At 59.6% G+C, this 11,725-nt stretch overlaps 1 long non-coding RNA gene across 1 annotated transcript in view; it reads left to right on the top strand.

Annotated features, from left to right (window-relative positions):
* LOC146021411 (uncharacterized) overlaps positions 1–11,725 on the top strand; it is a 457,123-nt gene that overhangs the window by 3,698 nt on the left and 441,700 nt on the right. The window contains exon 2 of the long non-coding RNA XR_014450898.1: positions 6,003–6,157. This is a non-coding gene — a long non-coding RNA (uncharacterized LOC146021411). The remainder of the gene's footprint in view (positions 1–6,002; positions 6,158–11,725) is intronic.

The following is an 11,725-nucleotide window of genomic DNA, read 5'->3' as shown; positions in this document are numbered from 1 at the left end:
TTGTACGCTGCGCCCCCCAGTGCCCCCCATGTGTACGCTGTCCCCATCCCCAGTGCCCCCCATGTGTATGCTGGGCCCCATCCCAGTGCCCCCCATGTGTACGCTGTCCCCCTCCCAGTGCCCCCCATGTGTACGCTGTCCCCCTCCCGGTGCTCCCCCGTGTGTGCGCTGTACCCCCCCAGTGCCCCCATGTGTGTGCTGTACCCCTGCAGTGCCCCCTCCCAGTGCCCCGTGTGTACGCTGTCCCCCTCCCAGTGCCCCCCGTGTGTACGCTGTCCCCCTCCCAGTGCCCCCCGTGTGTACACTGTTCCCTCCAGTGCCCTGTGTGTACGTTGTGGTCCCCCCCCCCAGTGCCCCCATGTGTACGCTGTCATCCCTCACAGTGCCCCCGTGTGTATGCTGCCCTCCCCAGTGCCCCCGTGTGTATGCTGCCCTCCCCAGTGCCCCCGTGTGTATACGCTGTCCCTCCCCCAGTGCCCCCATGTGTACGCTGTCCCTCCCCCAGTGCCCCCGGTGTGTACGCAGTCCCCCCCAGTGCCCCCTGTGTGTACGCTGCCCCCCCGTGCTCACCATGTGTATGCTATCCCCCTCCCAGTGCCCCCCATGTGTACACTGCCCCCCTGTGCCCCCTGTGTGTATGCTGTTGCCCCTGTGTGTGTATGCTGTCACCTCCAGTGCCCCGTGTGTATACGCTGTCCCTCCTCCATTGCCCCCATGTGTACGCTGTCCCTCCCCCAGTTCCCCCGTGTGTACGCAGTGCCCCTGTGTGTATGCAGTCCCCCCAGTGCCCCCTGTGTGTACGCTGCGCCCCCCCCCAGTGCCCCCCATGTGTACGCTGTCCCCATCCCAGTGCCCCCCATGTGTATGCTATCTCCCTCCCAGTGCCCCCTGTGTGTATGCTGTTCGGCCCCCAGTGCCCCCATGTGTACGCTGTCCCCCCAGTGCCCCCATGTGTACACTGCCCCCCGTGATCCCTGTGTGTATGCTGTTGCCCCTGTGTGTGTATACGCTGTCCCTCCCCCAGTGCCCCCGTGTGTATACGCTGTCCCTCCCCCAGTGCCCCCATGTGTACGCTGTCCCTCCCCCAGTGCCCCCATGTGTACGCTGTCCCTCCCCCAGTGCCCCCCCGTGTGTATGCTGTCCCTCCCCCAGTGCCCCCCGTGTGTATGCTGTCCCTCCCCCAGTGCCCCCCCTGTGTACGCAGTCCCCCCCAGTGCCCCCCATGTGTATGCTATCCCCCTCCCAGTGCCCCCATGTGTACACTGCCCCCCCCGTGCCCCTTGTGTGTATGCTGTTGCCCCTGTGTGTGTATGCTGTCCCCGAGTGCCCCCATGTGTATACCCTGTCCCTCCTCCATTGCCCCCATGTGTACTCTGTCCCTCCCTCAGTTCCCCCCCGTGTGTACGCAGTGCCCCCATGTGTACGCAGACCCCCAGTGCCCCCTGTGTGTACGCTGTGCCCCCCATGTGTACGCTGTCCCCATCCCAGTGCCCCCCCGTGTGTATGCTGTCCCCATCCCAGTGCCCCCCGTGTGTACGCTGTCCCCCTCCCAGTGCCCCCCGTGTGTACGCTGTCCCCCTCCCGGTGCTCCTCCGTGTGTGCGCTGTACCCCCCCAGTGCCCCCCATGTGTGTGCTGTACCCCTGCAGTGCCCCCGTGTGTACGCTTCCCCCCCATGTGTACGCTGACCCCCCGTGTGTATGCTGAACCCCCTTAGTGCCCCCCTTGTGTACGCTGACCCCCCTCAGTGCCTCCCGTGTGTACGCTGACCCCCCTCAGTGCACACCGTGTGTACACTGTCCACCCTCAGTGCCCCCCTGTGTGTACGCAGTCCCCCCCCCCAGTGCCCCCTGTGTGTACGCTGCCCCCCCAGTGCCCCCCATGTGTATGCTATCCCCCTCCCAGTGCCCTCATGTGTACACTGCCCCCCCCGTGCCCCCTGTGTGTATGCTGTTGCCCCTGTGTGTGTATGCTGTCCCCCGAGTGCCCCCGTGTGTATACGCTGTCCCTCCTCCATTGCCCCCATGTGTACGCTGTCCTTCCCCCAGTTCCCCCCCGTGTGTACGCAGTGCCCCCGTGTGTACGCAGTCCCCCCAGTGCCCCCTGTGTGTACGCTGCGCCCCCCAGTGCCCCCCATGTGTACGCTGTCCCCATCCCAGTGCCCCCCATGTGTATGCTGGCCCCATCCAGTGCCCCCCATGTGTACGCTGTCCCCCTCCCAGTGCCCCCCATGTGTACTCTGTCCCCCTCCCGGTGCTCCCCCGTGTGTGCGCTGTACCCCCCCAGTGCCCCCATGTGTGTGCTGTACCCCTGCAGTGCCCCCGTGTGTACGCTTCCCCCCCATGTGTACGCTCTGCCCCCCTGTGTGTACGCTGACCCCCCGTGTGTATGCTGAACCCCCTTAGTGCCCCCCTTGTGTACGCTGACCCCCCTCAGTGCCTCCCGTGTGTACGCTGACCCCCCTCAGTGCACACCATGTGTACACTGTCCACCCTCAGTGCCCCCCTGTGTGTATGCTGTCCACCCTCAGTGCCCCCCGTGTGTACGCTGTGCCTCGTTGCCTCCCATGTGTACGTTGTGCCTCCTTAGTGCACCCCCCCGTGTGTACGCTGTCCCCCCTCAGTGACCCCCGTGTGTACACTGTCCCCCCTCAGTGACCCCCGTGTGTACGCTGTCTCCCCTCAGTGCCCCTCCCGTGTGTACGCTGTCTCCCCTCAGTGCCCCTCCCGTGTGTACGCTGTCTCCCCTCAGTGCCCCCATGTGTGTGCTGTACCCCTGCAGTGCCCCCGTGTGTACGCTGCCCCCCCCAGTGCCCCCCGGTTGTACACTGTCCCCCCCCAGTCCCCCCCGTGTGTACGCTCTGCCCCCTGTGTGTATGCTGACCCCCCCTCTGTGCCCCCCGTGTGTACGCTGACCCCCCTCAGTGCACACCGTGTGTACGCTGTGCCCCTCCTGTGTGTACGTAGTGCCTCATTGCCTCCCGTGTGTACGTTGTGCCCCCCCTGTGTGTACGCTGTCTCCCCTCAGTGCCCCCCGTGTGTACGCTGTCCACCCTCATTGCCCCCGTGTGTACGCTGTCCACCCTCATTGCCCCCCGTGTGTACGCTGTCCACCCTCATTGCTCCCCGTGTGTACGCTGTCCACCCTCATTGCCCCCCGTGTGTACGCTGTCCACCCTCATTGCCCCCCATGTGTGTGTATACGCTGTCCCTCCCCCAGTGCCCCCGTGTGTATACGCTGTCCCTCCCCCAGTGCCCCCATGTGTACGCTGTCCCTCCCCCAGTGCCCCCATGTGTACGCTGTCCCTCCCCCAGTGCCCCCCCGTGTGTATGCTTTCCCTCCCCCAGTGCCCCCCCGTGTATATGCTGTCCCTCCCCCAGTGCCCCCCCGTGTGTACGCAGTCCCCCCCCAGTGCCCCCCATGTGTATGCTATCCCCCTCCCAGTGCCCCCATGTGTACACTGCCCCCCCCGTGCCCCTTGTGTGTATGCTGTTGCCCCTGTGTGTGTATGCTGTCCCCGAGTGCCCCCGTGTGTATACCCTGTCCCTCCTCCATTGCCCCCATGTGTACTCTGTCCCTCCCTCAGTTCCCCCCCCGTGTGTACGCAGTGCCCCCATGTGTACGCAGACCCCCAGTGCCCCCTGTGTGTACGCTGTGCCCCCCATGTGTACGCTGTCCCCATCCCAGTGCCCCCCCGTGTGTATGCTGTCCCCATCCCAGTGCCCCCCGTGTGTACGCTGTCCCCCTCCCAGTGCCCCCCGTGTGTACGCTGTCCCCCTCCCGGTGCTCCTCCGTGTGTGCGCTGTACCCCCCCAGTGCCCCCATGTGTGTGCTGTACCCCTGCAGTGCCCCCGTGTGTACGCCTCCCCCCCATGTGTACGCTGACCCCCCGTGTGTATGCTGAACCCCCTTAGTGCCCCCCTTGTGTACGCTGACCCCCCTCAGTGCCTCCCGTGTGTACGCTGACCCCCCTCAGTGCACACCGTGTGTACACTGTCCACCCTCAGTGCCCCCCTGTGTGTACGCAGTCCCCCCCCCCAGTGCCCCCTGTGTGTACGCTGCCCCCCCAGTGCCCCCCATGTGTATGCTATCCCCCTCCCAGTGCCCCCATGTGTACACTGCCCCCCCCCGTGCCCCCTGTGTGTATGCTGTTGCCCCTGTGTGTGTATGCTGTCCCCCGAGTGCCCCCGTGTGTATACGCTGTCCCTCCTCCATTGCCCCCATGTGTACGCTGTCCTTCCCCCAGTTCCCCCCCGTGTGTACGCAGTGCCCCCGTGTGTACGCAGTCCCCCCAGTGCCCCCTGTGTGTACGCTGCGCCCCCCAGTGCCCCCCATGTGTACGCTGTCCCCATCCCAGTGCCCCCCATGTGTATGCTGGCCCCATCCCAGTGCCCCCCATGTGTACGCTGTCCCCCTCCCAGTGCCCCCCATGTGTACGCTGTCCCCCTCCCGGTGCTCCCCCGTGTGTGCGCTGTACCCCCCCAGTGCCCCCATGTGTGTGCTGTACCCCTGCAGTGCCCCCGTGTGTACGCTTCCCCCCCATGTGTACGCTCTGCCCCCCTGTGTGTACGCTGACCCCCCGTGTGTATACTGAACCCCCTTAGTGCCCCCCTTGTGTACGCTGACCCCCCTCAGTGCCTCCCGTGTGTACGCTGACCCCCCTCAGTGCACACCATGTGTACACTGTCCACCCTCAGTGCCCCCCTGTGTGTATGCTGTCCACCCTCAGTGCCCCCCGTGTGTACGCTGTGCCTCGTTGCCTCCCATGTGTACGTTGTGCCTCCTTAGTGCACCCCCCCGTGTGTACGCTGTCCCCCCTCAGTGACCCCCGTGTGTACACTGTCCCCCCTCAGTGACCCCCGTGTGTACGCTGTCTCCCCTCAGTGCCCCTCCCGTGTGTACGCTGTCTCCCCTCAGTGCCCCTCCCGTGTGTACGCTGTCTCCCCTCAGTGCCCCCATGTGTGTGCTGTACCCCTGCAGTGCCCCCGTGTGTACGCTGCCCCCCCCAGTGCCCCCCGGTTGTACACTGTCCCCCCCCAGTCCCCCCCGTGTGTACGCTCTGCCCCCTGTGTGTATGCTGACCCCCCTCTGTGCCCCCCGTGTGTACGCTGACCCCCCTCAGTGCACACCGTGTGTACGCTGTGCCCCTCCTGTGTGTACGTAGTGCCTCATTGCCTCCCGTGTGTACGTTGTGCCCCCCCTGTGTGTACGCTGTCTCCCCTCAGTGCCCCCCGTGTGTACGCTGTCCACCCTCATTGCCCCCCGTGTGTACGCTGTCCACCCTCATTGCCCCCCGTGTGTACGCTGTCCACCCTCATTGCTCCCCGTGTGTACGCTGTCCACCCTCATTGCCCCCCGTGTGTACGCTGTCCACCCTCATTGCCCCCCATGTGTACGCTGTCCACCCTCATTGCCCCCTGTGTGTATGCTGTCCCCCCTTGGTGCCCACCGTGTGTACTCTGTCCACCCTCATTGCCCCCAGTGTGTACGCTGTGCCCCCCCATTTGTACGCAGTGCCTCATTGCCTCCCGTGTGTATGCAGTGCCCCCTTAGTGCATCCCCCCATGTGTACGCTGTCCCCCCTCAGTGCCTCCCCGTGTGTACGCTATCGCCCCTCAGTGCCCCCCCGTGTGTACGCTGTGCCCCCCCGTGTGTATGCTGTGCCCCCCCCGTGTGTACGCTGTGCCCCCCTGTGTACACTGTGCCCCCCGTGTGTACGCTGTGCCCTCCCGTGTGTACGCTGTGCCCTCCCGAGTGAACGCTGTGCCCCCCCGTGTGTACGCTGTGCCCCCCCGTGTGTACGCTGTGCCCCCCGTGTGTACGCTGTGCCCCCCGTGTGTACGCTGTGCCCCCCGTGTGTACGCTGTGCCCCCCGTGTGTACGCTGTGCCACCTGTGTGTGAGCTGTGCCCCCCCCATTCGTGTGTACGCTGTGCCCCCCCCCCCCCCCCCGTGTGTACGCATTGTTGTTGTAATAATTATTATTATTATATTTCCTGCTCAGACTCTGTCCTCCCCATGCTGCCACCGGGACTCGGTTCAGCCGCTTCCACAGCCTGCAGCCCTAACAGTCTGGTGAAGCCCCGGCGTTGAGTTGCCTCTGCCACCCGGAAGACAGAAAGCAGCCACCCGGGCCATCAGAGGAGCAGCTGCACCCAGGTAAATCCATCCCCCCACTGTCCCTGTGTGTACCCTGTCCCCAATCCCCACTATCCCTGTGTGCACCATGTCCCCTCAACTGTCCCCCACACCACTATCCCTGTGCATACCCTTTCCCCCGTCACTGTCCCTGTATGTACCCTGCCCCCCCCAGTGCCCGCCATGTGTACGCTGTCCCCCCCAGTGCCCGCCGTTTGTATGCTGCCCCCCGTGTGTACTGTCCGCCCTGTGCTGCAGCTGCACCCAGGTAAATCCGTCCCCCTCTGTCCCTGTGTGTACCCTGTCCCCCACCCCACTATCCCTGTGTGTACCCTGTCCCCCACCCCACTATCCCTGTGTGTACCCTGTCCCCCCCAGTGCCCCCGTGTGTGCGCTGCCCCCCCGCATGTACGCTGTCCCTCTACAGTGCCGCACCCCACATGTACGCTGTCCCCTTCCCAGTGCCCCCACTTGTACGCTGCCCCCCCCCCCCCCAGTGCCCCCTGCGTGTACTCTGCCCCCCCCCCCCCAGTGCCCCCTGCGTGTACGCTATCCCCTTCCCAGTGCCCCCTGCGTGTACGCTGTCCCCTTCCCAGTGCCCCACTGCGTGTACGCTGTCCCCTTCCCAGTGCCCCACTGCGTGTACGCTGTCCCCTTCCCAGTGCCCCACTGCGTGTACGCTGTCCCCTTCCCAGTGCCCCCTGCGTGTACGCTGTCCCCTTCCCAGTGCCCCCTGCGTGTACGCTGTCCCCTTCCCAGTGCCCCCTGCGTGTAAGCTGTCCCCTTCCCAGTGCCCCCTGCGTGTACGCTGTCCCCTTCCCAGTGCCCCCTGCGTGTAAGCTGTCCCCTTCCCAGTGCCCCCTGCGTGTACGCTGTCCCCTTCCCAGTGCCCCCTGCGTGTACGCTGTCCCCTTCCCAGTGCCCCCTGCGTGTACGCTGTCCCCTTCCCAGTGCCCCCTGCGTGTACGCTGTCCCCTTCCCAGTGCCCCCTGCGTGTACGCTGTTCCCTTCCCAGTGCCCCCTGCGTGTACGCTTTCCCCTTCCCAGTGCCCCCTGCGTGTACGCTGTCCCCTTCCCAGTGCCCCCTGCGTGTACGCTGTCCCCTTCCCAGTGCCCCACTGCGTGTACGCTGTCCCCTTCCCAGTGCCCCACTGCGTGTACGCTGTCCCCTTCCCAGTGCCCCACTGCGTGTACGCTGTCCCCTTCCCAGTGCCCCCTGCGTGTAAGCTGTCCCCTTCCCAGTGCCCCCTGCGTGTAAGCTGTCCCCTTCCCAGTGCCCCCTGCGTGTACGCTGTCCCCTTCCCAGTGCCCCCTGCGTGTACGCTGTCCCCTTCCCAGTGCCCCCTGCGTGTACGCTGTCCCCTTCCCAGTGCCCCCTGCGTGTACGCTGTCCCCTTCCCAGTGCCCCCTGCATGTACACTGTCCCCTTCCCAGTGCCCCCTGCGTGTACGCTGTCCCCTTCCCAGTGCCCCCTGCGTGTACGCTGTCCCCTTCCCAGTGCCCCCTGCGTGTACGCTGTCCCCTTCCCAGTGCCCCCTGCGTGTACGCTGTCCCCTTCCCAGTGCCCCCTGCGTGTACGCTGTCCCCTTCCCAGTGCCCCACTGCGTGTACGCTGTCCCCTTCCCAGTGCCCCACTGCGTGTACGCTGTCCCCTTCCCAGTGCCCCACTGCGTGTACGCTGTCCCCTTCCCAGTGCCCCCTGCGTGTACGCTGTCCCCTTCCCAGTGCCCCCTGCGTGTACGCTGTCCCCTTCCCAGTGCCCCCTGCGTGTACGCTGTCCCCTTCCCAGTGCCCCCTGCGTGTACGCTGTCCCCTTCCCAGTGCCCCCTGCGTGTACGCTGTCCCCTTCCCAGTGCCCCCTGCGTGTACGCTGTCCCCTTCCCAGTGCCCCCTGCGTGTACGCTGTCCCCTTCCCAGTGCCCCCTGCGTGTACGCTGTCCCCTTCCCAGTGCCCCCTGCGTGTACGCTGTCCCCTTCCCAGTGCCCCCTGCGTGTACGCTGTCCCCTTCCCAGTGCCCCCTGCGTGTACGCTGTCCCCTTCCCAGTGCCCCCTGCGTGTACGCTGTCCCCTTCCCAGTGCCCCCTGCGTGTACGCTGTCCCCTTCCCAGTGCCCCCTGCGTGTACGCTGTCCCCTTCCCAGTGCCCCCTGCGTGTACGCTTTCCCCTTCCCAGTGCCCCCTGCGTGTACGCTGTCCCCTTCCCAGTGTCCCCCGCGTGTACGCTGTCCCCTTCCCAGTGTCCCCCGCGTGTACGCTGTCCCCTTCCCAGTGTCCCCCGCGTGTACGCTGTCTCATTGCCAGGGGTGTGTTATCATTAAACATTTTAAAAAATCAAATTTTATTCTTACACTGAAATTTAAAATTTAAAATAAAAAATAAATAAATTGAAAAAAGCTATGAAATTACATTGACAAAAAACCTTACGGTTTCACATGTCCCATTAAGGCTTCTTACACATGATCTGGCATTTCTGAAACCTGTTGTAACTCTTCCACTCAAACGCCAAAAAGCAATGAAATTACGATCATTAAGGCTGACGCCTTAATGGACGTGTTCCTTGCGCAATACAGATATGGTACGCCATCACAGCCTGTGGGTAAGTGCAGATTCAGCACTCTCACAGAGTGAGATTGCTGTCACTCACACAATGGTGGAGCTGCTAATTCACAGATTTGTGTGCTCATTGGAATACACACATGCAGTCTATGCAACTGAAGGTCTGAGCAGTAAACAGAGCCAAGAGGATGAGGTAAAAGTGGTGTTGATTGGGGTAGGAGGCAGTGTAGTGCAGATGGGGAGGAATAGAAATGCGTAGATGGTAGGAAGGCTAAGCAGCATTGATGGGAGACTAACAAAGCAGATGGGTGGAAAAGCGTGGCACAGATTGGGGAAGGTAAGACAGAGTGATGCGTTTGGGTGGGAAACAGAGGAGCAGTTGGAGGAAAGACAGCACTGATGGGGGAGGGGGTTCGGAGCAAAGGGGATAAAGGGAAAACAGAGCAGCACAGATGGAGGGAAACTGTGTCATGGATGAGGCGGGCAGAGCAGCATGGATGGAGGGGGAGACAGAGTATCACTAATAGAGGGGAAGCCAGTGGCACAGATAGAAGAAACCAGTGGCATCTGTGTGGAAAGACAGGGCAGCGCAGATGGGGAAAGACACATTGGTTTGGATGAGGGAAGACACACAGCAGTTGGTATCGGGGAAGACAGAGCAGGATGAAGGCGTATAGGAGAAGAAAGTGTAGATGCATAGTAGTTGGGAGTATTATAGTTTTTGCAATTATGAAAGATGTTTCTGGTAACTGTATGTGAATACTAAATGAAATGGATATAGGTAGTGAGTGTGAAAGATGTTGGACTCTCAGTGGGATAGTTTTAGTAATAGTGTTTATTCTAGCACCCGCTATCTTTTAAAACCTATGCAGTTCCTCTACCCTGTGTGGGGTGTTGCTGTCTGCTGTAGTGTTTCTAGCAAAGGTCTGGTTTGCAGTGCTGATATACAGATCACACTGTGCTAGAAGCACTACAGTAGACAGCTACAACCCAGGCAGGGAAGAGGAACTGCATGGGTTTTCAAAGATGGCAGGTGCTAGAATGAACACTATAGTAATTCAGTGGGCTAGACAGTTTTAGATGATTGCAAGTACTTATTAGGATGAGTGCACCACATAACTGCTCAGACCTTCAGTTGCATAGACTGCATGTGTGTATTCCAATGAGCACACAAATCTGTGAATTAGCAGCTCCACCATTGTGTGAGTGACAGCAATCTCACTCTGTGAGAGTGCTGAATCTGCACTTACCTACAGGCTGTGATGGCGTACCATATCTGTATTGCGCAAGGAACACGTCCATTAAGGCGTCAGCCTTAATGATCGTAATTTCATTGCTTTTTGGCGTTTGAGTGGAAGAGTTACAACAGGTTTCAGAAATGCCAGATCATGTGTAAGAAGCCTTAATGGGACATGTGAAACCGTAAGGTTTTTTGTCAATGTAATATATATATATATGTGTGTGTGTATATATATATATATATAGTACTCCATTTTCAATCCCCAAAGGGAAGAAGACAAGTGTCACTCAGCGGGCTTCCTTAAAGGTCAAGTTGAATTTATTCCATCAATAAAGGTGATTACAAGGGCGTCATGTCGACGTTTCAAGGCCGACTGGCCTTTTCATCAGGACGTGTAGGTATCCCAAGTGCATAAAGTGCTGGTGGTGCTGTGCAAAAAATAAGTGTAAATAGTCCTACCTTATATAGCAGACTGTGTGCGTGTCTCTGCAGTATCGCTGCGGCGTGCGGGAGACGCTAGACCGGAAGTTGCAGGTGACGTGTTTCCCTCTCAGCGTGCTGTTCCCTAGCAACTTCAGGACGCTTGGGTATCTCCTTCCCTGGCGCCCGTGTGGCTGGTTGCCTAGCAGCGCTGTGTGTATACAGTCTCCTCGCTTTCTTCCGGCTAGTGTTCTCCACTCCGCTCACCCGCAGTTCTGTACAGGGGACATAAATAAGACCAGCAATAAAAAAACGGCTGGAAAAAAGTGACTAATGCACATCTAACAATAAATAACGTTATAAAACTCTAAAAAACAGTCTGCTATTTTGTTTCTAATGGTGCGTGTATACAGGGTGTGAGTAAAAACTACATGTATATCACAGCTGTTTATATTCAATCGCAGTGCTATAGTTATCAAGGCAACTGCTGTATAATTATACTTATATCCTCACCACACTTTAAGCACCTCCCCTTACAATTCATGGGGCACGTTCAGTGTCACTTGTTCTCAACCAACATTATAACAAATGTCACACAGTATGCTAAATTATAGAAAAGCATTCCAGGCTATCATCTCATTAAGTCCTGTGGGTGCCAATGCATTCAATCTGTATATCCACTCTGATTCCCTCTGAGACAGTAATTTTTGTCGGTCGCCACCTCTTAATAGTGGGGGGATATGGTCGATGATTTGACTCCTTAAATCAGACAGAGTGTGTCCATTTTCCCAACAATGCCTCGCCACGGGTTGATCTACTTGTTTCTTTTTGGAATATGCCAATATGGCTGAACGGTGTTGTGCCATTCTCTCCCTAAAAGTCCTGATAGTTTGACCCACGTAAATTTTCCTGCAGGGACATCGGATGGTATAGATGATATACTGAGATCTGCAGTTAACGACATGTCTAATTTGAAACTTTTTACCAGTTTGTGGATGTTCAAATTGGTGTCCTGTCTCAGTGGTGTTACAGGTCGTGCAAGAAGGGCATCTGTAACAGCCCGGTTTTTTTGTTTGGACATTAAATAACGTGGGTTTGGACTTAGGGATGATGTTAGTTTTGACTAGTATGTCTTTTAGATTTTTACCCCGTTGAAAGCTTGGCATAATGGATTTCCCTTTGAAGGTTGGCAAGGTCTTGTCACTTGAGACGATTGGCCAGAGTGCAGTAGTTGCTCTGGTCAACAGTTGAGTAGCTGGAGTAAATGTCGACACAAATGGGATTTTGTTACTTGTAGTTTTTTTATCTCTTGTTTTTAACAGGGACGTCCTCGGCAGGTTCAGGACTTCTTTTTTCTGTTGTTCTAGTATGTT

This window comes from Crinia signifera, chromosome 7 (genome assembly GCF_055691185.1).
Source record: "Crinia signifera chromosome 7, ASM5569118v1, whole genome shotgun sequence".
NCBI classification, from domain to species: domain Eukaryota; kingdom Metazoa; phylum Chordata; class Amphibia; order Anura; family Myobatrachidae; genus Crinia; species Crinia signifera.
Note: the sequence above shows the minus strand (reverse complement) of the source record. Positions and strands in the feature narration are given on the sequence as shown.